The following is a 27,231-nucleotide window of genomic DNA, read 5'->3' on the forward strand; positions in this document are numbered from 1 at the left end:
TCTTTGTCTTTAACTTTTGCCATTTTAATTATAAAGTGTCTAGGTGTGGGCCTATTTGGGTTCATCTTGTTTGGGATTATCTGCATTTCCTGGACTTGTATGTCTATTTTCTTTTCCAGGTTAGGAACATTTTCTGTCATTATTTCTTCAAATATGTTCTCAATCTCTTGCTTTCACTCTTCTCCTTCTGGTACCCTATGAATGTTGTTATGTTTCGTGTTGTCCAAGAGGTCCCTTAAACTATACTCATCTTTTTGGGTTCTTTTTATTTTTGCTGCTCGGATTGGGTGTTTTCTGCTACCTTGTCTTCCAAATCGCTGGTTTGATCCTCTGCTTCATCTGTCTGCTGGTGATTCCTTCTAGTGCATTCTTCATTTTAGTTATTCTAGTCTTCACTTCTGACTGGTCCTTTTTTATGGTTTCTTTGTCCTTTTCAATGCTTTCTATCTCGCTGTTGAAGTTCTAAATTCCTTGAACATCCTTATAATCATTTTTTTGAACTCTGTATCTAGTACATTTTGTTTAGATCTGCTTCCATTTTGTTTAGATTGTTTTCTAGAGTTTCTCCTGTTCATTCATGTGAGACACATTTGTTTCCTCATTTTGGCTGCCTCTCTGTGTTTGTTTCTATGTATTAAGTGGATCTGCTATGTCTCCCGATCGTAGCCAGGTGGTCTTATGTAGTAGGTGACCTGTGGGGTCCTATGGCACAGTCTCCCTGGTCATCTGCTCTTTGGGCTCCAGGACTGTCCCTTGGGTGGGTTGTGAGAGCCCTCCTATTATAGTTGAGCCTTGGTTTTTATTGTCACATCAGTGGGTGGGATTGACCCTCAGGCTGACTGACTGGGTGGTTTGGTCATGTCCACAGCTTATAGGCTTCTATGCAGGGGACCTTACCCCACTGAGTGGGATTTGCCCCAGTGGACTCTGGTGCCTATTGAGACCACCCTTTTTGTGTGCCATTTGTGGGGCTAATTGGGCAGTGCTTTGCTGTGGTTTGAAGACAACTTCCAAGTATATTGGTTCTGGGGCCTCTTCAGAGGGGCTCCAGTGTAAGCCGAGGTCACTCATTGCCTGTGACTGGCCAGGGACTATTTTGTAGAAGCTACAAAGCAATCCATGGTTGTTTGCTTCCTGTGCTAAACCCGGAGGTGTGTGGGAGAGGTCACACTGCAAATTAAGAATAGTTGCCACCAGTACTAGGCCTGGGGTAGCCCCACAAAAAGCCAGGACACCCCAAGGCCTGCTGCAACCTGCCAGCTCCCTTATGGTTCAGCCACTGATAAAGCCTCGTGCAGTATGCAAGTTGGGTGAGGCAGGGTCTCAGAGAGTGGGAAGAGTTGTGGTCACCAGGTTATGTAGATTCCAGTTTGGTGCCAGTGCTAAGCCTGGAGGTACTCATCAAAAATCTCAGAGCACACTGAGGCCAGTTGGTGCCAACCTCGGGCCCACAGACTCCAAGAGTTTTCCAAGAAAGTGTGTTATATGAATGGGGATGGCTCCATTCTAGGAGAAAGTGTCTCAGGTATTATGGGAGTTGGGTGGGGTGGGGTCTCAATGAGTCAGCAGGGCAGAGCCCTGGAGCTCACCAGGTCAATCAGATTCAACACAAGAAAGATGGTGCCTGCCTGCTGGCTGCATGGAATCAGGACCCCACACATGGCAAATGGCAACACTCCTCCAGCCCTTGCCCTGAGGCCACACACCTCAGTCTGTCCCCATATGTCCTTGATGCTTCATGAGTCACTGTCCCTCTGCCAGAGCCCAGGGTGAGTGCCTGCAAGTGATTGAGTCTGTGCGTGGGCCCTTTAAGAGGATATCCTGGTTTCCCACAGCCTTCCTTCCCATCCAGATGGTTGGAATCCCCACTGTTTTTCACAGCCAGATATTGTGGAGGCCTCTCTTCCCCAGAACAAATATTCTGGGTGGGAAACCTGGGCTGGGGCAGCACTACCTGCTACTTGGAGCTTTGGAGTACACTGGGTAAAGCTTCAGGCAGGTGAGGTCCAGGCAGTTCTAAGTCAGCCAGAGTTGGCATACTTGGAGCTCATCAATTAACTCCTTTAAAAGAAATATAGATATCTGTGTTTTAATGGGAATGCATAAATTATTAAATTTGAATATTTTTTTTTAAAAGCAAGCTCCTCTGGGGGAAATCTCTGTGGCCAAGATATCCCTCTTGAATCTCAACTGTCACACAACTGTCACACAGAGGTTTTGGGCCTGCTTGTTTCCATCTCCGCCCTTCTTACCAGTCTGGATGCTGTCTCTTCTTTATATCCTTAGTTATAAAATCTCTGTTCAGCCAGACTTCAGATGGTTCTCCAGGTTGATCTGTAATTTTGTTGTAATTTTAATGTGTTCACGGGAAGGAAGAAGACACAGTGTTTATCTACTCCCCCATCTTGGATCTCCCTCTTCCCATATATGTTCTTATGTTAAGTGTCTGTTCAAGTCTCCACCCATTTTTATTGGATTATTTTGATTAATGACTTGAGGAGTTATTCATGTAATCTACACAGAAGTCCCATGGACCCTGGTGTTTGCACTGGTGCGGTGCCCACAGAGGCCCCTCACACCCTGATGCTCACAGCCCGTCAAGCCCATGAAGACCTGGCCATTCAGCATTGGGTGTGAACCTGCTTTCTTTGTGTTGAGTTCCTCAGCTACTTATTTTTTGTTTGCCACTGGATTTTATTAGTTTCTTTTTGTTTGGCATCTTTAGTGGAATCAGACCCTTCCTTTTCATTCTTTTTTGCAGTCTTTTGTGTTATGGTTACATGTTGTGCTGTTTGAAAGTGTTGTTTGTCACTGGAGAGTGACAGGGCGGACCACACGCTAGGCCAACAAGCCTGTCATGAGGCAGCCTCATAGGCTGGTGAGTTTGCAGTTTTCATGAGACCACCATCTACTTACACAAACTTCGCTGCGAGTCACCAGTAAAACTGGATGAGCTGCTCCTTCCACTTTGGTCTTGTGTCCTAAGAGCTTGGCTCCATTTCAGAAAAAGTGTTTTCTTAGCTTTCCACCTGCCAGAGGACACAGATTGTCAGGCCTGCATTTGGAGGCGGCCGGTCATCACAAGCACTACATTCTTGTTGATACTCACCATCTCCCGTGGGCCATTGCCACCTAAACCCTCTCTACCAGGAACCACTTCTGCTTCTGCATGTACCCTCTGTGCAGTGCTCATCCTGTACCTGACTTGCTCAGAGGCATAGCTTCATAATCGATGCTCTGGGCCTTCAGAGCCCACTCTCGGCAGCATTTGATTTGAGAAATACTGTTCATTTGAGAAACTTAGAAAAGAAAGGGAATACGATCTCATAAGCCCAATTAGCAGCCTTTCTTGATTGTCATGCAGCAGCCTCCAAGTGAAATTTTGAATTAAAAATTGTCTCACTGAAAGATTCTGTGGCCAAAATTAATGAGCAATTTGACAACCTTAAGCGAGAACAAATTAGACTCGTTTCTCTAGCAAATCCTCCCTGTACCCAGCTGTCTCTCTTTCCTCGTATGCTGATCTCTCCCCTTCCACAGCCTGCCCTCATCTTCCCCTTTCCAGACTCTACTGCTCCTAACAAGTCTTCGAAAACCCCACAGAACTTTGCTCTTCTATGACCAGCTCTCATGAATCAGTTTAGAAACTTTAATATTTTACCTTGTTGGGATATCTAATCTTGGCTGAAAAATGTTGGCTCCTTTCAAAAGATGTTATAAGTTTAACAATAATACCCAACCCTATTTAGAGTTGAGGACATTAGTACATCTCTGGCTAAACTGTGAAATCATTAGCCAGAATGTAGTAAGGACTGCTTACCACTGTTATCATGTTATCATTTTCAAGAAGTTATTAGAAAATGATAAAAAATAAATAAAATTTGTTTTGGACCTGAATAAGTTAATTAAATTTGTATTTATATTAGTACTAAAAATATAGAAAACAGTCCAAAATGAGAAAAGTGGAATGATTTACCTATTATGTTACATGTGGCATTTAGCATAGTGCATGACACAGAGTAAATGCTAAGTTTAAAAAAAGAAACTTAATTGAATGGAATATAATTAACTTATTAAAAGAAGTGAGTAGAAAATAATTTTCTGCATTGAATATATTTAGAAAAGCACACTCATTTATTAATTTGAATGCAAATATATGCATAAGTTATAATTACAACTGAAAATATATACATGTAGATGAAAGTTTTTGATTTTTAGGATGAAACAATTATAGAAAAACTTTTTAAAATTTTATTTTCTATATCAAAATACTATATTATAAAAACTCTAATATTTAAGAAATATTAAGAGAACATTGTCTTTACAGAAGTCATAAGTGTAAGAAACCTCTGATTTGTGAGTTTAATTGTTTATAAACAAGACTTTATAGCAATTTATAAGTCTTTCTGAATTTAAAACCATTTTGTACGGCTTTTCATTGCATCTATAAACTAAAGTGAGAGAATACATTTGACAAGCGTCGATTCACGTACATTCTTCAAGGCGGTGGATCTGTGGGAAGCTCCCTGGAATAAGGTTCTTGCTGACGGTGATGGATTTCATGCCATCTTTTTCATCAAAGCCAAAGCTCAATGATGTTGGTTTTGCCAAATTACCTTCAGTTTCTTATTGGTGAGGAGCTTATTATGAAATGAGTGTTTCCAGAGCATTAACTGTTCCCTGTGAAATTCTGCATTCTGAATTGTCTCCAGGTCTTCTTTTTATGCACGTCTTACCTCCTCTTAGTTGTTGAAATTAATGACTAATGTATTCAAGCTTGAATGCATTCCTGCAGCCCATAATAGTGTTAATTAGCACCTAAATTTGACAGGGTATAATAAAAATTATGTATATTGTTTTCTATAAAAAGTGACATGCATGGAATTAGGAAGTGCAAGACACTTATTCACTCCATAAAATATACACTAACATCTTGGTAAGAAAGTGTTACCATATTTAGGTTAACAAAGATTAGAAGTCATTGGAAGCAGCTTAATGCCTTATCTCAGGTTATTTCTGACAGTTCATTAGTTTATAATTTCTTACTGGAATTGGAAAGATCCCTTATCCTAGCTGTAAAGCTCTAGTGACTTACAGTAACTTAAAGGAAACAAAGTCTTGTCTGCTTGGCAGAATCTTCGGCCATTTTCATTAATCTTATGATGGACTGCTCAATCGAAAAATGCTACAATATCTCCAGCACAACTCAAAAAGTAACTTGGTAAATCACCTACTCATTAAGTAAAATAGAAAAATATTTTCCTGTCATTGTTATCCCTTATTTCATCCCATATTGGAGAAGTACTTGTAAGTTTGCCATCGCAGCTTGCTTCCGTTATTTGAAGATGTCTCCCTCAGGTTGTGTCCTTACAACTTTTCTGCTTATGTTTTTGGGGACTAAAACTGAGACCTTCAGCTCCACTCCCAAATACATAGCTTCTTCTTCTTAACCTGTATCCATGGGTTAGAAAAGTATGTAAATTCACCATCACAAATACATACATTAAAAAGATGGCGTAAAGATTTCTGAGTTCCTAAGTTCAAGGAGATTCCAAACCATTGTTTTGATCCATGACCCCTGTTAATGAATATATATTTAGTTCAGTGTGTTCTTGATTCTAAGCATTCTAATTATGCACATTTTCATTTGTTATGCTTGAATAGTTTTACCTTTTTCAAATTGCATTCAATTAGCTTATTTTCCGTTATTCCTGAGTGATGCTTGTGGCAGTGACACTCTCTTGTCCGTTATCACAGTCTAAGTCTCATGGGACTCACTTAGTTTGTTAGGATCTAGCTCCACCTTTCCAATCACAAAAAGTCTTGGGAAAACATGGAAATTAGGGCATATTTTGTTTTATCCCGTTTTGCTAGAGGACTAGATGTAACACACACAGCAGTTTGGAAAGAAAGCTGGTGGGCAAAGAGGGACATGTTTGTTTGTTTGTTTGTTTGTTTGTTTCCTATCAGGGTTGGGGTGGAGACCAGAAGACTGAGAGAGCGTGTCTTTCTCTAGCTCCCAACCCCCTGCTGAAGGACGAGTTTGAGGAGTGTTTCTGACATAGGGAGTGGACTTCCAAATTTCATCTGAAGCTATAAGTTGGTAAAAGTCACTTGAGGGCAGGAACCGAGGCACTGCCTGGCCAGGACGTTGTGGAAGCTTCTGCTTATCTCAGTGTGCAAGGGGGGGCTGGGGTGAAGCCCAACACCAGCTGACACCACCCTTGCACAGTAGAGACCATGGACATCAGACTCACTTAGCTGAGGCCTGGGGGTTTGCCTAATATGTCACCGGTCTGCAGCTGGCACTGCAGCCCCCTCCCCTGGTAATGACAGCAGCCATTGCTGGCAGCAAGGGACTGGAAGGAGATGCAGCTTGTCGTGCTGCTCTGGGGCCCAGTTCATGAGTAATCACCATCCTCCCTACAGGACCCAGAAGCCCTATAATAGACATGGTATCAGGAGGAGGCGAAAGAGGAAATGCTTGAGAAGGGGAAAAAATCAGCAAGAAGTAGGTTTTGAATTGGACGGTGATTGAGATAATGATACTTGAATTTGAATGAAGAATTATAGCATCAGAGAAAGTGTACTGGATTAGCCTAAATTAAGTTTTCAGCTCCTAGTAAACTAGGTGCTCTAGAGCCAGCTTGGTCTTAGTTGGACAAAATATTACTTCTTTTAAGTTCCTGGATTTGCAGAGCACTGCACCAGTGACTCTCCCTACCCTGTGGATATTTGCACATTCCCACATAGCTGGGGGAGTTGGCAGGTCAATTGCCATTACTCTCAATCTGAAATGAATTGGAGCCTTGGGTGGACTCAGGTTTGGTACTTAAGCCTCAGGCTGGGTCCACCCTTTCCTTCATTTGGCCTCCCAATATACACCAGATGCATGGTGATAATTGTTACAGGGAGTATGCCCACCACACTTCTCTAGTATTGTTAAATCACCTTTTATACTTAATTGCTATTCTGTTGTAAGGAGATATGAGTACCTTGAGTAATAAAAGTATAATAATGATTTGGGGCGTGATGGGTAGAGTCCTCAGGACTGACTGGAAAGGCGGTAAACCCCTCAGAATAGCAGCAGGGCACAGAGGGGCAGCTCCACCATCACACATGAGAGGAAGCAAGAGGGAGTGATGGGCAAGATGAGGGCATCAAGTCCACGCTACAGAATTCCGGCAGTGTGTGCCTTGTCCCTGGCATGGGAAGGAAGAGTTGTGGGAAAGCATCAATCACTAAGTTTTTACCCTTGCTATAATGTGGGATCCAGGTATTTAGTGATGTTATTTAAGCTGGTAGGTCGACAATATTTCCTCCCAAAAACAGTTAGGTTCTGGTTCATTAAAATTCTAGAAAATAATGAATGATGATTTAAAAAATGTTTTTGCTTCAAATAGGTAAAATAGAAACATTTAAAAAATCTTGTAAAACATATTCCTTCAAAAATTCCATTTGTTTTAGTATATACTTTCTTCAGTGTATATGGCCAGGAAAGAAGCATTGAAAACTCACTGCAGAGCAAGCCGTCAGCCTTGTCACTTTCCCACTATACCTCACACTCACGTATTTCCTGAGCACTCACTATATACAAGTCACCATGGTCAGAAGTTTGCATATTTGAACACAAATAAAATGACATGGGGTTTGCTCTCAAACGTCTGTTAACAGTGAAGTGATAATTCAGCAAGTAGTCAAATTAGAAAACAAAGGTTGAAGAAAAGACGATGAAAGGGTTTAATCCTAGATGGTAAAAAGCAGGACAGTTTTACTGAAAGAGTACAATTTAGGCAGTCTTGGTATGCGCACCCGTCATCCTTTTATTTGCCTCTCAGCTCTAAACCTACCCTTCTTTGCCCTGCATGGGGACACTTGCATCTGGACCCTGTAGAGATCTGTCAGCTGGCTCAGTGCTAAGCTTCGTCAGTAGAGGGCACTGAAGGGCCATTGCACAGGAATAGCATCCTTTTCCTGGTTCCGGTGGCTTCTTTTTACTTGTTCATGATGTCGACTTGAACAGTCCTAGTGAACTATCCCCATGGTGATATTGGACATGTCTCTCTATCCTTCGAATTTCCCATACCCTGTAAATTAGCTCTAAAGGCTTCATAGGATGGATCTTGAGCAACTTTTTAGCAAGGACCCTGTATTGGCAGTGTTATCCATGTCAGGTACCTATTTACTTATTTTTCAATTACAGTTGACACTCATGTTATTTTCTGTTAGTTTCAGGTGTACAGCATTGTGGTTGGGCGTTTATATAATTTACGCAGTGATCCCCCTGATTAGTCTAGTCCCCACCTGGCACCATACATACTTGTTGCAACATTATTGACTCTATTCTTTATGCTGTACATTATGTCTCATCTCTAATGATTTCTCTTTCATAAATGTTTTCTACTGGTGTTCAATGGATATGTTCTTTCTTGGTATATAATATTTTCAGCACTTAATTCTGTCTGGTGTAGAATGAAACTTCAATAAACATTTAAATGTTAATTACCTTTACTAGCTTATAAGCAACTCTCATATACAACATCTCCTCAAACATTGCTCTAATATATTGTCTGACCAAATTAATTCATAAATACATACAAACCCCAAATTACTTTTTACAGATTCAATGGACACATGACAGATTGATTCATTTGATTGATATCCATATTTTCCTTCCTTCTTATATTCCTGAACTCTTCCAGGGACAAGAGAAATACAATTTAAAATTTCTGGCCCTCGGACAGATCACAACCAAGCAGGATAAGGAGGCATGTAAATAAACAAATGTTAATAGAATAAAATATTGTCAATGGATTTGTGTCTTTGTGTCAAAAGGAGGCTCCATAGAAAGAAAGGTAGAAACAGAATTCCAGGAAAACTAATGAATATTTACAAAGGGCTGACACAAAAAGACTAGAATAGAAAGGGAAAGGTGTATTATTTTGCCAGTGAAAGGGCATGGAGATGGTAGGAGATGGAACTTGAAAAATGGTTTAGACCAGACTTTGAGAAACCTTTATGTTTGAATTATCAAGGACTGGAAGTCACTGCAAGTCCAGAAGCAAACATGAGTGACATGATTTGGTCTGGTTTACAAGGATCTCCAGGAGGCAGTAGATTTGACTGGAGGGAAGGTTTAGAAAACAATAGAAATGGCCCAAGTGACAGTCGTCCCCGGGTGTTCCCATGGCACTTACGTAACAGAAACAGCCATGGGTGAAAGTCTTGTTAAAAATGATTTCTAGACCTAAGATTGAACCCCTCAATTTCTTTGAGATAGAAGCGATAAAAATCACATTGACATTTAGAAATTCTGTACAACTTTCATTAGTTCTTTTTGAAAAATCTATTACTGTCTATTGTTTTCTGAATTTATGGACATTTATCTGTCTTCTTGGTATCTGGTTTCCAATTTGACGTGTACTATAGAATGTGATTGGATACTTCACAAGTTTAGGAAGTTAACCTGTCACTGTCAGTTAGAAATGCACCAATTGAAAGATTATTTTTTAAAGTATAAATGCGTAAGTTAATGGGGAAATGTTTATTGGCAAAAATACCTCATGGTAAGAGAAGAAATAATCTGATAAGATGTGTGTGATGATGAGTGAGGCTCCAGAGTGCACATGAGATAAGAAACAATGGTCACTGAAGCGTCTTTGGAAGAAACCTTTGAGGAAGTCACTCCCCTTAACTGGCTGGCCACCCTTGTAACTTAGGGAGAGGACTGGGCTGGCAGTGACGTGCTCTGCAAAGTAGAGGCTTTCAAAGGCCCACAGCGCAATCTTAGAGGAAGGAGAGAAGGATGCTGGGAAGCTGTTTGGGGAAAATTAGGGAAAAAAAGGAAACAAACTGTCTACTATGGATGTTAATACTGAGCGGTGGATGATGTGTCTTTCTTTGACTCCTGAAATAATCAAGAGGTCACCATGTTCCCTCTTCTTTTTTACAATAATGGACTCTTCAAGAGGACTATGAACAAGTGATGGTTGAATTCTGTGTTCTTACTGGTGAGAACACTGTTAACACAGATGACAGTACATGTCAGCCTGGCAAGTGAAATCATTTAAAACTAGATGTGGCGCTGCCTCGGTAATGACATGTCACGGGTGCAATGACTAAGTTTGTTTCTAAAAGATTTAAATATATCCATGTTATTTACCTCATATATTTCTATAGGAGAGTATATTGAAAGCTCAAAATTAAATATTGTCAGTGGTTGGAAATCTATATTTTATAATCTTATAATAAACTCCATGTAACAAAATCATAAAGGGAGAACTCGTACTACTGGAGTTTGGAAAATAAGAGTTATCTTGGACGTGGAACAAAGAGAAACTGCAGGATGAAAAGCCAACTATCAAAACGTCAGCCAGCTGGCCGGTCACGTTGGGATCCCTAACCCGGAAGCAGATCCCAGCCCGCGCAGCGTCACATCCGGGTGCGTCACATCCGGGTGCGTCACATCCGGGTGCGTCACATCCGGGTGCGTCACATCCGGGTGCGTCGGCTCCACCCAGAGCGGGCGCGTGGCGGTTTGGCCCGGTCCGATTTCGCTGTTACACAGTCGCTTGACGTCTCCCTATGACCTTCCCTGTGGCAACTCAGTGAGTAGCCGCGTCTCTCTGAGTGTTAGTTTCTTCACTTTTAAAGCAAAGGCTAATGAGAGTGTGTGGGCCTCCTGGGACGTTGACGAGATTAAGGGTGACGTGACGTGAGGCCACCGCAGGTGCCCAGAAACGCGCCTTCCCCTCTTCTCGGATGAGCCACCAGCAGATGTGGTAAATCGAGGCACCCGGCGTGTCGCAGGCGAAGTGATTGGCAGTGGCGCCGGGTGTGACAGTGAACCATGATTTTAACGTGTTCACGTGTTTACAAGCACAGTCAGGCGTCAAGTGCCTGCCTCTCCCGCGGCGCGTTTACTTCTCACCACAGGCAGGGCTACAGCCCAGGTGTTTCTCTGTGAAAACCAAGGTTTAGCCGACTCGCCGCAGTGACCACGAGGAGGGGGCGGCGCAGTTTAGGGCGCAGACCGCAGCTCGCGCCTCGAGTCCGGAAGCAAACGCGAGTTGCGAACGTCTCCAGCGGACGGATTGATCCCCGGGCCTTCGCTAGGCCGAGGCAGCGACGCGAGTTCCTCCCGGTTTCCTCTCCGAGCGTCGGCCTGCGACCCGGCACGTCAGGCCCCCCCGCAGCACGTGGTGAGGATGTGAGGCGACACTGCTCCCCCCGCAGGTAGGAGGGGTTCGGAGTCCGTCGCCGGCGACCGTGGTTCTCAGCCGCTGGATGGGTCCCCCTCCGTGGAGACCGGGGTGACAGCTGTGACGTCACTAACAGTGAAGCCGGGCCCGCCTTGTTTATGGTGAGACCTTTATTTGTGCGGCTGCAGATGCGACTGTCTCCAGCAGTGAATTCCCGGCAGGACTTCATGGGTAACCGGATAGGGAGTCCTAGTCATTACAGCGCTTTATTGGTTTGTAAATAAGCGCTATTGACCTGCTTAGAGCTGTGTTCCTGAAACACCTCAGCATTGTTTCTCTGTTACGTTTCCTTCTGTTCCCTGGTGTGTTCATTACGCACCTCGTAGGGCGTTTCTGCAGCCCCGTGTGCGCTCGTGGACATAAGTGCGCGTTTCATGTGCCCTGCGCTGTGCGCCCGCTGTGCTCCTGGCTGTACTGAGACGGTCTCCTCGCTGCCCGGAGCGAGGCTGCCCCGCCGCACAGGTGCCGTCCTCATGGACCCCCTGAGTAGGGGAGACACTGGGATGGAAGGGGCAGTGGACCGAGGCAGGACAGAGCCCAGGCTACTTCAGGTAAACTGAGTTCACGCCTTGCCGGGTAAACAGCGCCTCCCTTACTTGCGGTGTTCCCCGTCTGCCTGGTCTTTGGCCAGTCACTCAACCTTCTGTTCCTTGGTTTCCCTGACATTCAAATTAGGTAACGTTTCCATAAAGATGCACGGAGTTTATATGTAAAACATGGTAGGGACTCAATGTAGAATCACTTTAACATTATTACTGCAAGCAGCACTCAAGAGTCACAAAGCTTGGTCGGGCACTTTTTAGCTGTGAAATATTCCACAATTGGCATCAGGGCCCCGAGCTACCTGTCCACAGGTGTCCTCCTCCAGCCCTGTTACGCACACGTGCCAGTGCGGCCCTACCTTTTGCTTCTCATTTTCCTCTGCGTTTGCAGTCTGTCTTTGTCTTTACTCGGCTCCCATCCCACTGTCACCCACACAGACACTTGGGGCACAGGGCCGCCACTCAGGCCTGATTGCCCTGGAATTCATACATGTCCCCTCAGGACTGCCAACGTTCAGTGCCCACATATTGCTTCTGTACTTATATCTGGTCCTGCATTTTAACTATCTCTGTGTTCCTTTTTCACTGATTAGTCAGCAACGACCTCAAGGGTGAGTGTTGACTTGGTTTGTCTCAGTTTGGGTCACAGCAGACTCACCAAATGCTGGACTTTGCACCATCTCGTGACCACATGCAGGCAAAGGAGAAGCCAGAATGCATGTTCACTTGCATCAGAAAGCACGTGACAAGGACCGGGATTTTAAATAATGGCTACAGCCATCTGGTGGCCGCAGAGGGACCTAGGGAGACACAGCACGAGGTGACCCTGGCAGTGTGTGTGGCTTCTATAAAGCGATGAGAGGAGCAGGGGCAGCACCGCAGGGAGCAGTCACCCTCCGGCTGGATGCTCAGCAATGCAGGGGCTGTCCCAGGCTGGGTGCCTGGCAGGCATCCCCGCGGGCATCCCGGCGGGAGGGCAAAGGCCCCGCTCACCCCACACGGGCCCAGGTGAGAAGGAGGGCGGGCCTGGGCAAGGGCTGCACAGGCCCCTCTTGCCTGACCAGTGGCTCTGACAGCTCTTCATAAGGCGACAATGCACAACTCATTTGCTGCCCTCTGCTACTTGAGCTGCCTGCAGTTTATTTAAAGAAACATGTTTACTGAGCAGCTAATATGTGCCCTGCAATGGTGTACTGCATTACTGTGGTTTGTCTCACTCGGGGGCACACATACATGTTGCAATCGACAAAAATAAATACTGTGATGTTATGTGTGTGTTTGTGTATATGTCTCCACATTTTACAGATGGGAAATTAAGGCACTGATTGATTCAGTCAACTCACAGAAAGGTTAAGTCATGTACTTAGAGTCTCACAGGAAATTAGAGAAATCAAAATTTGAACACAGGTTTTTGTGTTTCTGTTTCCCCCTAGTTTCCGAAGCCATTGTCCTCTTTAATCTAGTCGCCTCCCTTGACATTGCCTGCCCAGTTATCTTCGGGGCACATTAAATTCCAACTACTCACCGACCTGAAAACTCTGATGGCTTCATGAGCTATAAAGGAAAGAACAAACCACTGGTTTTGGCAAACCAGGCTTTCACAGTCAGGGCTCGGTTGACCCGACAGCCCTGGCCTCTTGACACCAAAACCACCACTTCCCCAGTGTCCTGTGCTCTGTTGTGTGAACAGTGTTTCTATCTCAGTGCTTTGCAAGTGGCTCAAACGCTCTTCCACTCTAGAACACGGGACAATTTCCCTCCAGCCATCTGAGAAAACATTTGCGCTCTTCTGCTCATTAACCCGCACCCTTTGGGCACGTCTCACTGTATTTTGTGGTGGTTAATTGTTGTGTGTATGTTCTTCTGGCTAGAATGAGGAGAGTTTGGTGACAAGAAAACTGTTTTCTCCTCTGTTAAATGTTACAGTTCTTGGCACATAGTAGATTCCAACTCATTCGTTGAATCAATTAATCACTGTTTAATTTTTCAGTATTCTGGTGCAACATAAATCATGATTAATGAAATGTACCATCTTAACTCATTTTAAAATGATGACTATACACAGGTTTTCTTCTGCCTTTAACATACGCACAGAGCAACTCTTAGGAAGAGAGGCATGAGGTGTGTTGAAGTTCAGGCTCTTGAGCAAGCTCCATTAGCTCACACATGCCCAGGACTAAAAGCCTTGGAACACACAGAGGACAAAACGAGACAAAGACAGCCCATGGGAGCAATGGGCCTCTCCATCTGCCCTTGGGAACTCCCTGGAAAGAGCTTTAATTCTGCCATTCTCTGTTATTTACACACACCTCCCGTGGAAGACTGCTGCCTGAAGAAGAATCAAAGAATGGCTCTCAACATATGAAAATACAAAGGAAAAAGGAAAAAAGTAATTTGTTCCTTGGGACTTTGAAGAAGCATTTTTATTCTGATTGGTATTTCAGATGTATGTAAGAGCAGAAGATGGTTCGGTTGTCAGGGAAAGAAGACAATACAATCTAGTTGGTAAAAAATGCCCAAAGCCATTTATCTTGTCTTATGGTCTTTTTTCTTTCAACATTTCCCTTAACCTTGGCTGAAGCTCAGAGGCACATTTATCCTTATTTCACCACCTCAATTTAATTTGATTTACTTTTCAGTGTTTCTTTAGATTTCTTTCTGCATACTTCCCATTCATGACTCAACTTTCTTTCCTTATCAATACAGAACATTATGTGTTAAATACATCTGAAATACCGCTGAGAATGCTGAAATTTTTATTTTGCAATTCCTGCACCCATATCATCTAGAAGCTGCGTAATGTATGATGATGTTGTTTTTTATTCACAGAATCATACAATTTTAGAACCAGAGGCACTCAACTCAGAGAAAATCTAGGTCAGACACCTAATTTCACAGGTGAGGAAGCTAATAACTTGGTTGGTGCATGAATTTCTCAAGGTCACAAAACTAATTAAGGAAACCTGGAAGACTAAACCATGATTCTCCTAGTTCCTAAATCTGCTCAGATTGTGTGGTGTTTCATGCCAGTTCCCAGGGTCATTTGATGGAACCATCTCATGTCCCACATCTGGATGTTTCACCCTGGGCCAGGCCTAATGAGATGTTAGGGTACAAGACACTGAATTAGCATCAGAACCTAGATTTTGCACCCCTATGTTCACTGCAGTATGATTTGCAGCAATCAAGATATGGAAGCAACCGAGGTGCCCATCAAGAGACGATTGGGTAAAGAAGATGTATATATGCAATGGAATATTACTCGGCCATAAAAAAGAATAAAATCTTACTATTTGCAACAACATGGATGGATCTAGAAGGCACTATGCTAAGTGAAATAAGTCAGACAGAGAAAGATAAGCACCATATGATCTCACCTATATGTGGAATATAAAGAATAAAATAAATGAAAAAACTAAGCAGATTCATAGATACAGAGAAGAACGAATTGATGGTTGCCAGATGAAACGGGTGGGGGGCTGGGTGAAAAATGCGAAGGGATTAAGAAGTACAAATTGGCAGTTACAAAATCGTCATGGGGATGTGAAGTACAGCATAGGGAATATAGCCAATAATATGGTGATAAGTATGTGTAGTGCCAGGCGGGGACTAATAAATGTTATATAAATGTCTAACCACTATGCTGTATACCTGGAACTAATATAAAATAATACTGAATGTCAGCTGTAATTTAAAAAAAGCCGTGAAAAACTATATACTGGACGTTATTGTGCGACAGTAATCCAGGTTCCCTGTGGACATCAGCCTCATTCCCTCACTCTGCCACTGGCGGGAATATCCCAGCGTGTAACTGTAGCCACCCTTCTGTGTCCCGGGTGACAGAGTACATTCCTGAGAACCAGGGCTCCTAGTCTGTCTGGGCCGAAAGTTCAGAGAACATGAAACATGAATTGTAAAGCAGGGCCCTGGCAGTGATGGTGAAAGGGGCCTGTCTTCCTTCCATCCCTTGAGCCTGTGGATTCTAGATCTGGGGACACCGTGCCACATGGCAGCTGTGTTTCAGGGCTGGGAGGGTTTCCTTTACCACCACTCTGCGAGCACATCACAGCCCACACATGGCTGTACTGTACAACAATCCCTTTCCATGCTAACTGCGACATGTCATGCCAGCCCACTGGGGGCCTGATCCTACCTCCTTCCACCTGCATCAGCTGGTGTTAAGGACCCTCCTTCTTACAAAGAGGTGTTAGCTAAATGAGAATGGCAGCTATGCATAGTTGGTTGAACTGGAACCAGAGTCTGGGTGCCTGTTCTTAGGTTTTCTGTGGTGAGAGCCCATTTCAGACAGACCATTTTGTCATTTAATGTGGATGCTGGTGCCTAAACGTGGGTGTCCAGAGTTTAGATTGTTCATGTTTAGGCATATTTAAATATATGATTGAGTGAATATGACAATGCCTAGCTCACACTGGGCAGTTCTACCAACGTGAACACTCCGAGTCCCTCGGTCACGTGCTCAGCCTACCAGGACCCAGCAGCAGAGCAGGAATTGTTGGTAATACAGGCGGTGATGTACTGTTGCTGCCGAAGCCACTCTCCCAGAAAGCTGGGATCTGTGGCAGTACTTTCTTTGTTGCATAAGGGGTAACTTGCTTTTTTCTTTTCTTTTTTTACATAGATGGGTATCCTGGCATGTTACAGACCACTGCAGCCCCCGAGCTTCACCAGTACAGCAGGTCAGTGGATCCTTTTGGTGTTTTTTCCCTCTCTGTGGGATGCATGTGTCCCAAAAGGATATTGATGGTACTTACTGCTTCTTACCATGTCCAGTTAGAATGATGGCATTGGTGTAGTGCAGTAACATGAGGCTTTCCAGGCCATCAGGTGAACGTGGTTGTGACCTGACAGAGCGCAGGACTTAATACTGCCCTGGGGCAGAGAACATGTGTACCTACTGTGTTTCCCTGAAAATAAGACCTAGCCGGACCATCAGCTCTAATATGGATTTTGGAGCAAAAATTAATGTAAGACCTGGTATTGTATTGTATTATATTATATTATATTGTATTATACCCGATAAGATCGGGTCTTATATTTAATTTTTCTCCAAAAGATGCATTAGAGCTGATGGTCTGGCTAGGTCTTATTTTCCAGGGAACACGGTACTGAGGTACCCACATAAAGTCAAACTGCCTTTGACCAGCCCTACTGCTGTGAACTACACGTTATCCACCGGATGCCAGAAGCCACATTGATCTGCTTCAGTAAAGCACCAAGTCAACACAGCAGCTGTAATTAGAAACACCGATACCCCCTGGTTCCATTGACAGGACCCCTTGCATTTTTCACAGTTCCTCAGGTTTCGACAGAGTTGGGACAGTGAGTTGGGTAGGATCTCATGCCAATCACCATTCTTGCATCCTCTGAGTCAGGACTTGGCAAACTTGTTCTGTAGAGAACCGGATAATAAATATTTTAGGCTTTGCAGCCAAAAGGTCTCTGCCACAGCAACTCAACTAAAGGCACAACACGGTCCATAAACTGATGAGTGTGGCTATATTTCAAGCAAACTTTATTTCCAGAAACAGGCAGTGCACCAAATTTGGCCACAGGGACATAGCTTGACAAATCCCGCAATCAGTCTTGAGATGCAATAATTGCTAGTGATTTCCTGTTTTTTTGTTGGATGAGCATGAATATTTCAGGCACTTCCACTTAGTCCTCTGTACTGGGTTGAATAGTGTTCCCCTGAGATTCATGTCCACTAGGATCCCCAGAATATGACTTTATTTGGAAATAGAGCCTTTGCAGATGTACGAGTAATTAGTAAAATCAGGATATGGGCATATGGATTAAAGTGAGCCTTAATCCAAAGCCAGTGTCCTTATAAGAGGAGAAAATAGAGACAGACAGAGATGCACAGAAAGAATTCCATGTCATGATGGCAGCAGATGTTAGAGTCATGAATCTACAAGCCCAGGAAAGCCAAGGATGGCCAGCAGCCACCAGAAGCTGGGAGAGAGGCACGGGACAGATTCTCCCTCAGAGCCTCCAGAAGGAACCACTTTTTCTGATGCCTGGATTTTGAACTTCTAGCCTCCAGAACTGTGAGAGAATAAGTTTGTGTTGTTTTAAGCCTCCCAGGTTGCGATCGTTGGTTATGGCGGCCCCAGCAAAAGAATACACTGCTGTACCCTAACAGCTCTCACTCAAGGGGTCAGAGACATAGCTGGAGGTGTACTGAGTGTACTGCTAAGTGTATGATACCCCCAGGGACAAAATGCTTAACAGTATGGGGGCTACAGTTGCTACAGATCGGTGTAGAGCTCTACTTATCACCTGGCATCGCGATAGCCTATCCTAGCCGTAGGATTATGACGGTCTCCTTGTGGTAATGTTAGCTCAGACTCAGAAGTCCTCAAAAACGTCCCATTAGTCTGCATTGTCTAGGCGTTCTTAGCCCGGAAAAGACCCATGGCCCTTTTTAGAAGAATTGGGAGACTATTTACTTCAAATACTTGCAATGACTTTGTAAGATCTGTTGTCAAAGACACTTGAGTGTCCTTTTATTTGATGGCCTCTAGCACTGACTTAGATCTGTAAATTGACAGAGAGATCATGATTTTCTATTGAAAAATGTATCATAAGCTTTCTGCTCACAGTACTTTGACTTTTGAATGCACACTGAGCATGACCTTAGTCATTTTTCATCTGTATCGCCCCTCATGCCCCATGATTCATTAGCCATTGCCACATGTCAAGTACCATGGATGCTGCATATTACAGTAATCAGGTTGGCCGAGGCTCTCAATATTGGCTTTTATTCCTGAGCAGTACTCCTTAGAATGAATCTACCATAGTTTCAAAAAAAATGTTCCCAGGTGATAGATATTTGGGTTGTTTGCAGTGTTTGGTTATTAAAAAGTAGGCTGCTGTGAATTTTCTAGGTAACATAGTCCTCGTTTGTGTGTGCAATCCTGGCCCATTCACCAGGTAACCCCAAAGCCCCAATTTCTGCGTGGGGCCAATAGCAGGCGGGGCCTCTGCTGCAGGTCCAGGCTGCTGTGCCCGCTGCTCTGGCCCTTGGGCCACGTGATCCAGCAGCTCCCATGGTGCCTGGAGTGTCAGAGGCAGAGGACGTTGTGTGGAGCCTTGGGGACGTTTCTGGATGTGACTCACAGCTCAGGTGTTTAGGAGTCTTTGCCAATTATTATGTGCTTGTGTGTTTTCTTATCATTGACTTTTGAGAGTTTTATGCATCTAGGAGAGAAGTCCTTTATCAGATATATGACTCGTAAATATTTTTTTCCCAGTCTGTGACTTGTCTTTTAATTCCTTTAACAGTGTTTTTCACAAAAATTATGCTTCCAATTTTGATGAAGTCCAATTTATTGATTTTTAATGGATTATGTATTGATGCTATATCTACAAATCATTTTCTACCTGAAGCTGTAAAGATTTTCTTCTAGAAATTTTACAGTTTTACGTTTTATATTTTGGTCTATGATTGCTTTTATTTTAACTTTTATATATAATGCAAGGCATTGATTGAAGTAGCTTTTTTTGACATGTGGATATCCATTTCTTTTCCATTTGTTGACAAGACTATTTTTTCATCACTGAATTGCCTTTCCACATAAGTCAAAATTAGCTGTCTATATATATGTGGGTCTCTTTATTGACTGTCTTGTTCCATTTCATCTGCTTATTTGTGTTTAGATTAATACAACACTCTCATGATAACTGTAGCTTTATAAATAGTCTTAAATCAAGTAGCATTGCTACTTCAACTTTGTTCTTTTTGGCATTATTTTGGCCATTCCAGGTCATTTTATTACTATATAAATTTAAGCTATTTGTCAACATGTATAACGTCTTCTGAGCTTTTCATTGGTATTTTGTTGAATCTGTAGATCAATTTGGAGAAAAACATCTTAGCGGTATTGTCTTCTGATCCCCGAGCATAACATCTCTCTCTTTTCATTGACCTTTGGTAATTCTTCTCAGACGTGCTTTGTATTTTTAACTCTGCCCATCTTTTACATTTTGTGTCAGATATATCCCTAAGTATTCATATTTTTGATGCTATTATAAATGATGTTATTTTAATTTCTATTTTTATTGTTGCTGATGTAAAGAAATGCAAGTTGTTTTTGTATATTAGTCTTTTCTCCTGAAAGTATCTAAAGTCACTTCCTAGTTCTAGTCCCTTTTTTTAGTGATTACAATGGGTTTTCTACACAGACAACATGGAATCTGGGAATAAAAAGTTTTACCTCTTACTTTTCATTCTGAATTCCCTTTTTGTTCCGCTCCTTGCCTTATTGCAGTGGCTGTAACCTCCAGTGTCATGGTGAACACACAGTGAGAGTGGACAGCCTGGTACTACTTTTAATCTTTGGTTGAACATCTTTGGTGTTTTACTAGTAAGTGGGATGTTATTTGTTGGTGTTATTTATCAAGTTCAGAAATCTCATTAAATGATTTTCCTGTGTTTATTGAGAGAGACAATCATACTGCTTTTATCATACTTCATCTTTTATAATTTGTTGACCTGAGGAACTACAATTAAACTTAGATTTTCTTATGTCTTTGTCTGGTTTTAGTCACAGTGATACTGATGTACTAAAATAAGTGAGGAGCTCGTCCACAGTATTTCATCCTTTTCAAACTTTCAATGAGTTTATGATTAGTAGTATTTCATGCTTAAATGAGTCCTTCTACCAATAAGAACCCAAGGAGTTGAGACAATTTCAGAACAGAACTTGCAACCGTGGGGGCATAATTAGGCAGTTGGACTTGACACAGACTCCTAATTTTCTGTGGCCCAGGAGCAGTGGATGTGTTCTACCCCAATATGACAATACAGTAGATGATCAGAAACATTGGTCTGAATGAGGCCTTTGTGGGTAAGAATACTGCACGCAATGCAATGGTTTGTGTGGATGGACAGAGAAAAAAAGAAGTGGAATTTTACAAATCAGTTGTGCTGATGGAGAGAAATGGTCCAGAAGAATCTCTCCCCTTGTTGGCACCACGAGAGGTGCCTTGAATTCAGATACCACTTGGGTGGCCATTTATTGGAAGGACACTCAGTTTTTAATCACTCAGGGGCAGGGAAGTTTGAAATGGAAATTAAGTTGATGTCAAGACAAATAGAGAAAGCTAAACTTCTCCAAGTAAGTTTGTGGACAGAGATTCCTGTTACTACATACTATGTTTTTTTAGCTTGGTACAAAAGGAGAAGCCCTTTAAGTCTCATCTGGGCTAAAGAAGAATTCATTGGGCAAGGGTCAAGTGATAACCAACTGGCAATTAGTGAAACGTTTATGTGGGCCTCGGCTGTGAAAAAACATTGGTAATAAATTCACCACGAGGAAGATTGAGATTGAAGCACAATCACTGACCTCAGAGTTTTGACTCTGATATGAGTGACCTTTTTCGGCCTCATATTGCTATTTTTTACTGCAGATTTTTCACATGTAAAATTAATTAAAAAAATAAAAACCTCAATAATTACTAAAACCCCATCAATATACTGGAATGTAGACAAGTGATTTTAGAAGCATGGGTCCCTGGACCACCAGCTGGAACCCTGTTAAGATGCAAATTCAGAACTACGGAACCTGAAGTTCTGAATGGACCCGACACTGGGTCTATTCATAAGCCTCAGGATGATTTAGCTATGCATTGCCGTTCACAACATTGGTCCAGACGACAGGAAGGTAATTGAAGGAGCTACTGTGGATGGAATGGTGGGATAGCAGCTATTATACTTTTCAGCCAAAGAAGATTGAATAGGATTGACTATGATATAATGAAGTGTGGACATTGCTACTTGAAAGTGTTCAATAAGTAAAATATTACTAGAAAAATAATATAACTGTTAACAATTCCTTTGCTCCCAAAAATATCAGCCTATGCTCATGAATCCACTGAACTAAGTAGATTTTTTTTTTGCATTAGCTTTTACTTTGGTTCCAGCTGTATTTGTTTTCTGTTCTTCAGTAAACTGATGATAATGAAATCATGTGATTGATGTTGAAAATTGCAACCAAGAATCCACCTTATTATTTTTCTCCTTTGAATTCTGTGCATTTCAAATGCTCTGAAACTTTAGTGCAACCTGGGCTCTTAGTAACAGTACTTCATGATTGACGTAATGTGTGGTGGGCCCCAGTGCTGATGAAAGATGCTGTCTTAGAAAGTCCTTTGGGAAATGGATACTGCAAATGTAACAGATGACGCTCTGGGGACGGCGTGTACGTGCCAGCATCTTCCTCACGCTTGTGTGCACAGGGAGACGGAGTGTTTGTTGGTGGAGAGACTGAGGGGTTATTATGTCTGCTCCCAGAAATGCTGTTCTCAAACCAATTACAGCTTCAACTGTAGAGACACACAGCAGCGAAACAAGAAAGACATAAAGTTGAATTTGTTATTTTTAAAAATGTTTTCAGATTTTACAGTTTTATTTAAAAGTTATAAATCCTTTGTGTTTGAAATAGTCGGTCTTTCATGACAAGGAATTAGACCCATCAACATTCCTCCTTTTTCTCTACAATTTAAACCAATTATACCCTTCCCTGTTTTTTTCTCCTAATTTCCTTTCCATCTCGCCTTCTGAATTGGTGCTTAAGGGATGGGATGACCCGGTGAAAGTCATAAACACAATCTAAGGAATTCCGGTGAGAAAGTGGAGTCGCCAAGAGTTTAGTCCTGTCTCAATGATTCACTAACCCACGGCAGATCTGGAAACCAAAATCTATGCTCCAAACCCCTTATCATCCTCCCGCCCAGGAAAATGAGAACACTACGTTAGCCATTTGAATCTACGCGGAGAAATACGAAAAGTCCATACCGGGTGAATTACTGTGAACTTTAAGACAACCAGAAACAAATGAAAATTCTAAAAGCTTGACAGAAGACATTACAAAAATTAGTAGGAGTTATAGTGATGAGAAACTTGCAAAGGCAGCACCAGATGGCAAAAGATGATGCAGTCGTGTTTTCAAAATATTGAAGGAAAAAACAAAATAAAACATGGGGCTATAATTTAATATTTAGAAAATATATCTTTTAAACAAGATGTCATAAGAGATATTTGTATTTAATTAACAAGAAAAACAATTCCACAAGATGCTTCAAATATGAATTATGAAAACTCAAAATTTATAGTTGTCTAAAAAGATTAAACTCAGAATCCAAAGAAAAAAATGCAAAGTATAACTAGAAATCTTGTCCTCAAATACCCCAAACAAGCCCATTTGCTTATGTCATTATGATGCTGGGCTGGGGAAGATGGCAGGCCAGAGACGTTTGGGCTTGCTGAAGTCTGTGCCGTGGCAGGGAAGATATGCGTGTTATGCTGCAGCCTCAGCATGGCATTCCGCCACAGAGGAGGCAAAAGAAACAAAAGGAAGAGAAAGATACTTGTCAGCAATCTTTTAAGGAACGTTTCTAGAAACTCCCACATACGTCTTCCTCTTAATTTCCTTGGACAGACTAAATCCACGGTCACGTCTAGTTTTGAGGGAAGTGTATTGTGGTGGTCTCCTAACAGTAAAAATCAGAGCTTCTGTTATCAAGGAAGGAAGGAGAAATGGATGCTGGAGGATAACTTGTGAATTCTGCTGCAAATCCTTTGAAATGGGATTATTGCCCTCTTTTATGGGAAAAGGGCCCGAAACTGAGAAAGAAATGTTGTGTCCCACTGTCACACAGCTTACAGGTGGCAGTCCTAAAATGAGAGCACTATATGTCTTGCCCCAGTGTTCATGGAGTTTCCCAGAAGCCACACAAAATCACAGAATCCTGCCTGCAGGAATCAGCGAGGTCGTGCTGAGAGCACACGCTGGTGTCAGATGATCCTGATGGGATCCCAAGCCACTTGGAAAAGCTGTGTGACCAAGGCTGGTACCTCACCCTTGTTAGGCCTCGGTCTCCTCACCCATCAAATAAGACGGCTAGAAGTTTCATCTCACTTGAGAATCGAATGAGCTGGCGTACAGAAAGGCCTTCGGCACAGAGAACACAATCTGTGAATAGTGAGTGTAATTATTGTGTGCGTGGTTTTTTTTTCCTTTATGGATGAGACAGTGTAAGTCCCCAAGAGGAAGGGACTTGCCTGTCATTACTTAATACGTTAAATTAGGAACTGCACGTGACTCTGTTTGTAGTAGAGAAAGCGAGAGACAGCAAGTCTCTAAACCCAGTTGGAAAGACTTAGACGCGTTCTCGAGGTGCTTAGAGAGTAGTTTGGACAAGAGACCTGAAGACGGGTGGGCGAGGCCACGTGCACACAGACAGCGTCTAAGTCAGCTGCTTGGTTAAGCACGGGGAACAAGCGGGAACAGAGGACGACCTGCAGATGGCGGGGACATCGAGGGAGCTCTGTTTGGCATTTGTTGGGTCTGAGATGCCAGTCAAGCATCTCAGGAAGTTGCCCAAGGATGGCTTACACGTGGGTCTGAGTGTGTGGTCTGTACAAATGCTCTAGGACTGGGACACAGCAGGACACAGAGGGTAGCTGCGGTTGTGCCCATGGATGAGAGGGAATGTAGAGAGGAAAGGCGCCACACAGGAGCGTGGCATAAGGACCCCACTGAAAGGTGACAGCAAGGAGGTGCTTGTGTTAGAATCCCACCTGCACCACCAAACTGTGTCACCTGGGTGCTGCTTTCCTCGGGTGTCATCAGTTCCCCAGTTGTGACAAGCAGAATGCCATCGCCTCAAGGAGTTATCTGAGGATTAAACTAGATCATAGGAAAAGCACTGAGTACAAGGCCAGGGACCTTGTGGGTATGCCGTTCATGGCAGCAACCACCATGGGATAAAAACTGGGAGAGGCGAGTGCCCTGATCCAAGGCAGAGGACGTCTTAAGGAGTGGAGACCAAGAGTCTCCATGCTGCCTCTGACTCAACTAGGGTAACACTAGATGTCTCATTTGTTGGTTAAATGAGTCCGTTCAATGTGTTTGCGAAGAAACTTTTTGGTGACTTGGTGGCATTATGGGCTGGATGGGTGATGGCACAGCAGACAGAATGTGCAGACAGAATCTTTCATCATCTTGACTATAAAGAAAACAGAACAGAGGTCAATTGGTAAACATATTGGGATTGCCTGTGTGTTTGTTTTGTTTATCGTTCGTGTGTTTTGACTGTATGCATTTCCTGAGAGAAGCAAGTCAACAGCAGGAGAGTGGTGAGAGGGTTGATGACGAGCGCTGAAAGAGGGAGCTGGTGTTGCTAGTTGACAGACTGATGCAGATGTGGCCTTTGACATTTATTGCATATGTATATATGCTAGAGGTGGGGAAAGAAATGTAAATACAGATCTCTCTAAATACAACAGCAGATAGAAGACATTTTCAGATAATAGGATAAATGAGAAGTACTTGAGAAGTATAACTGAATCTGAAATGTAGGAAGATTAAAGTGTCTTTTAAAATAATGGAACAATTGGAAAGTACTTGCTAGGATACTTGTTAAAGTGATTAGTGATTAATACATAAATCTCAAATTGCCTCTGGTTTGGACAGAATGAAACCTGAATAATTTTTACTCTTAAATAGTCACTCCAGAATCAGGGTTCAGAGAAGAGTAATAACCACGTGGTTAAATTGTCACATAAGCAGCCTATCTGCTGAAAATATATATTACTGCTTCATACGCACCGATGAGTTGAGTCCAAAGGTCCTTTTATTTTAATATATTTTCTTTTGCTTAATTTTATTTCTTTTAATAAAAATTGTATATGTTTAAGGTGTAGAACGTGATTTGATATACATGTACTAGTGAAATTTTACTGCAGTAAAACTAGTGAACCTATCGTCTCCTCATATAGTTAGCATTTGGGGGGTTGAAATCTACTCTCTTTGAAGATTTCCAATATTATTAACTACAGTCATCATGCTGTGCATTCGATCTCTAGAATTGTGCATCCAACTGCACCTCTGTAGCCTTTGACCTGACAATACTTCCTCATTTCTTTTACCCTCTACCCTCGGTAACCACTGTTTCTCTCTTCTGTGTAGTCAACTAGTTTAGGTTCCGTGTGTGAGTGAGATCATGCAGGTTTTTGTTTTTTTCTTTCCTTCTGTGCCTGGCTTATTTTGTTTAGTGCAATGTCTTCCAGGTTCATTCATGTTGTTGCAAATGGCAAGGTCTCCTTCTTTCTTCAGGCTGAGTAATATTCCATTGTATACACACTGCAGATTCTTTATCTGCTGATAGATACTTAGGTCAATTGAAGGTCTTGGCTATTACAACTGATGCTGTAATAAGTATGGGGGAGCAGATACCTCTTCGAGGTACTGATTTCATTGCCTTTGAGTACATTTGCCCATTTGAGTACGTTTGAGGACTTGCAAGATCTTATGACAGTACTATTTTTAGTTTGAGGAATTTCCATACTGTTTTCATAATGGCTAAACAGTGAATAAGTAAATGAATGGATGAATAAATGTAAATTGTAACTGTAAATGTAAATTTGGGAAATTAGAAATAGCTCAGTATTGCTAGGGTGACAAATGCAAGGTTTAGAGCTGCAGCAATTGAAGCATGTTTCCCTGGGCACAGATGCTGGCTGTTCTAGGAACGGATTCTGACTCAGGAAAATGGATTCTCAGGATTTTCTGGGAGTGTTTAACGCTTTAGTAACTGATGGTGGTTTAGAGCAGCTATGGTTATGTATGTGTCTATACCGATGTCAGCCCAGGTCTGTGCTGAAATGGACAGTTGTTGCCTGTGATTCAGATAAAAAGGTGGGTCTGGGGCCTTCAGCACCGATGTGATGGGAAATAGGAAGGGGAGCACCAAGGAACAGCACGAGGGGAGGGAGACCTCGGGGCGCACCAAGCACACCTTGCGGCCAGGCTGATCTCCCATCTCAAGACCTTTAATTTAGTCGCACAAAAAAAGTGCCTTTTGTCATGTCAGACACCATATTCGCAGGTGTCAGTGGTTAGGACATAGCCGCCTCTGGGGCAGGCATTATTCTGTCTCCTACAGTTCTTTACTTACGTTACCCCATAATCTATGCAGCAGTTATTCAGGATTACTATAATTAGGGATCTGAAAAGTTGAATCACATCTTCTCTGTGCAAAATTTATGATTTGCAGCGAAGGGAGAGATGGGATATGATTCCTCATCTGTCTCCCATCCCAAGCCTGTCCATGAACCTCTCATCCATCTGGTCATAGTCCCCAGGGGTACATAACACTGGCGTATAATACATATAAAAACTAAAAGGAAAAGAACAAGTACATGTAATAAGGCACCATCTCAGCGTGAAGAAGGGTCTCAATTGGCCAAACCACACACACACACACACACACAGCCTAACAAATTAGTCAATACTAAGAAAAAGATATGTTTTTCTGAAAACCAAACCAAACGAAAAACAAACCTAGAAAGCATCAGCTGATTTTCAGGGAAAGAAATAACATCAGTGAGTAATTTCTTAGTT

The 27,231-nt window shown here is 42.6% G+C and overlaps 1 long non-coding RNA gene across 1 annotated transcript in view; it reads left to right on the plus strand.

Moving 5' to 3' along the window:
* Nucleotides 1-27,231, plus strand: part of LOC148758317 (uncharacterized) — a 191,534-nt gene that overhangs the window by 59,436 nt on the left and 104,867 nt on the right. The window contains exon 3 of the long non-coding RNA XR_016021009.1: nucleotides 16,443-16,500. This is a non-coding gene — a long non-coding RNA (uncharacterized LOC148758317). The remainder of the gene's footprint in view (nucleotides 1-16,442; nucleotides 16,501-27,231) is intronic.

Source organism: Rhinolophus sinicus, chromosome 4, assembly GCF_057876585.1.
Source record: "Rhinolophus sinicus isolate RSI-liver-muscle chromosome 4, RSI-T2T, whole genome shotgun sequence".
NCBI lineage: Eukaryota > Metazoa > Chordata > Mammalia > Chiroptera > Rhinolophidae > Rhinolophus > Rhinolophus sinicus.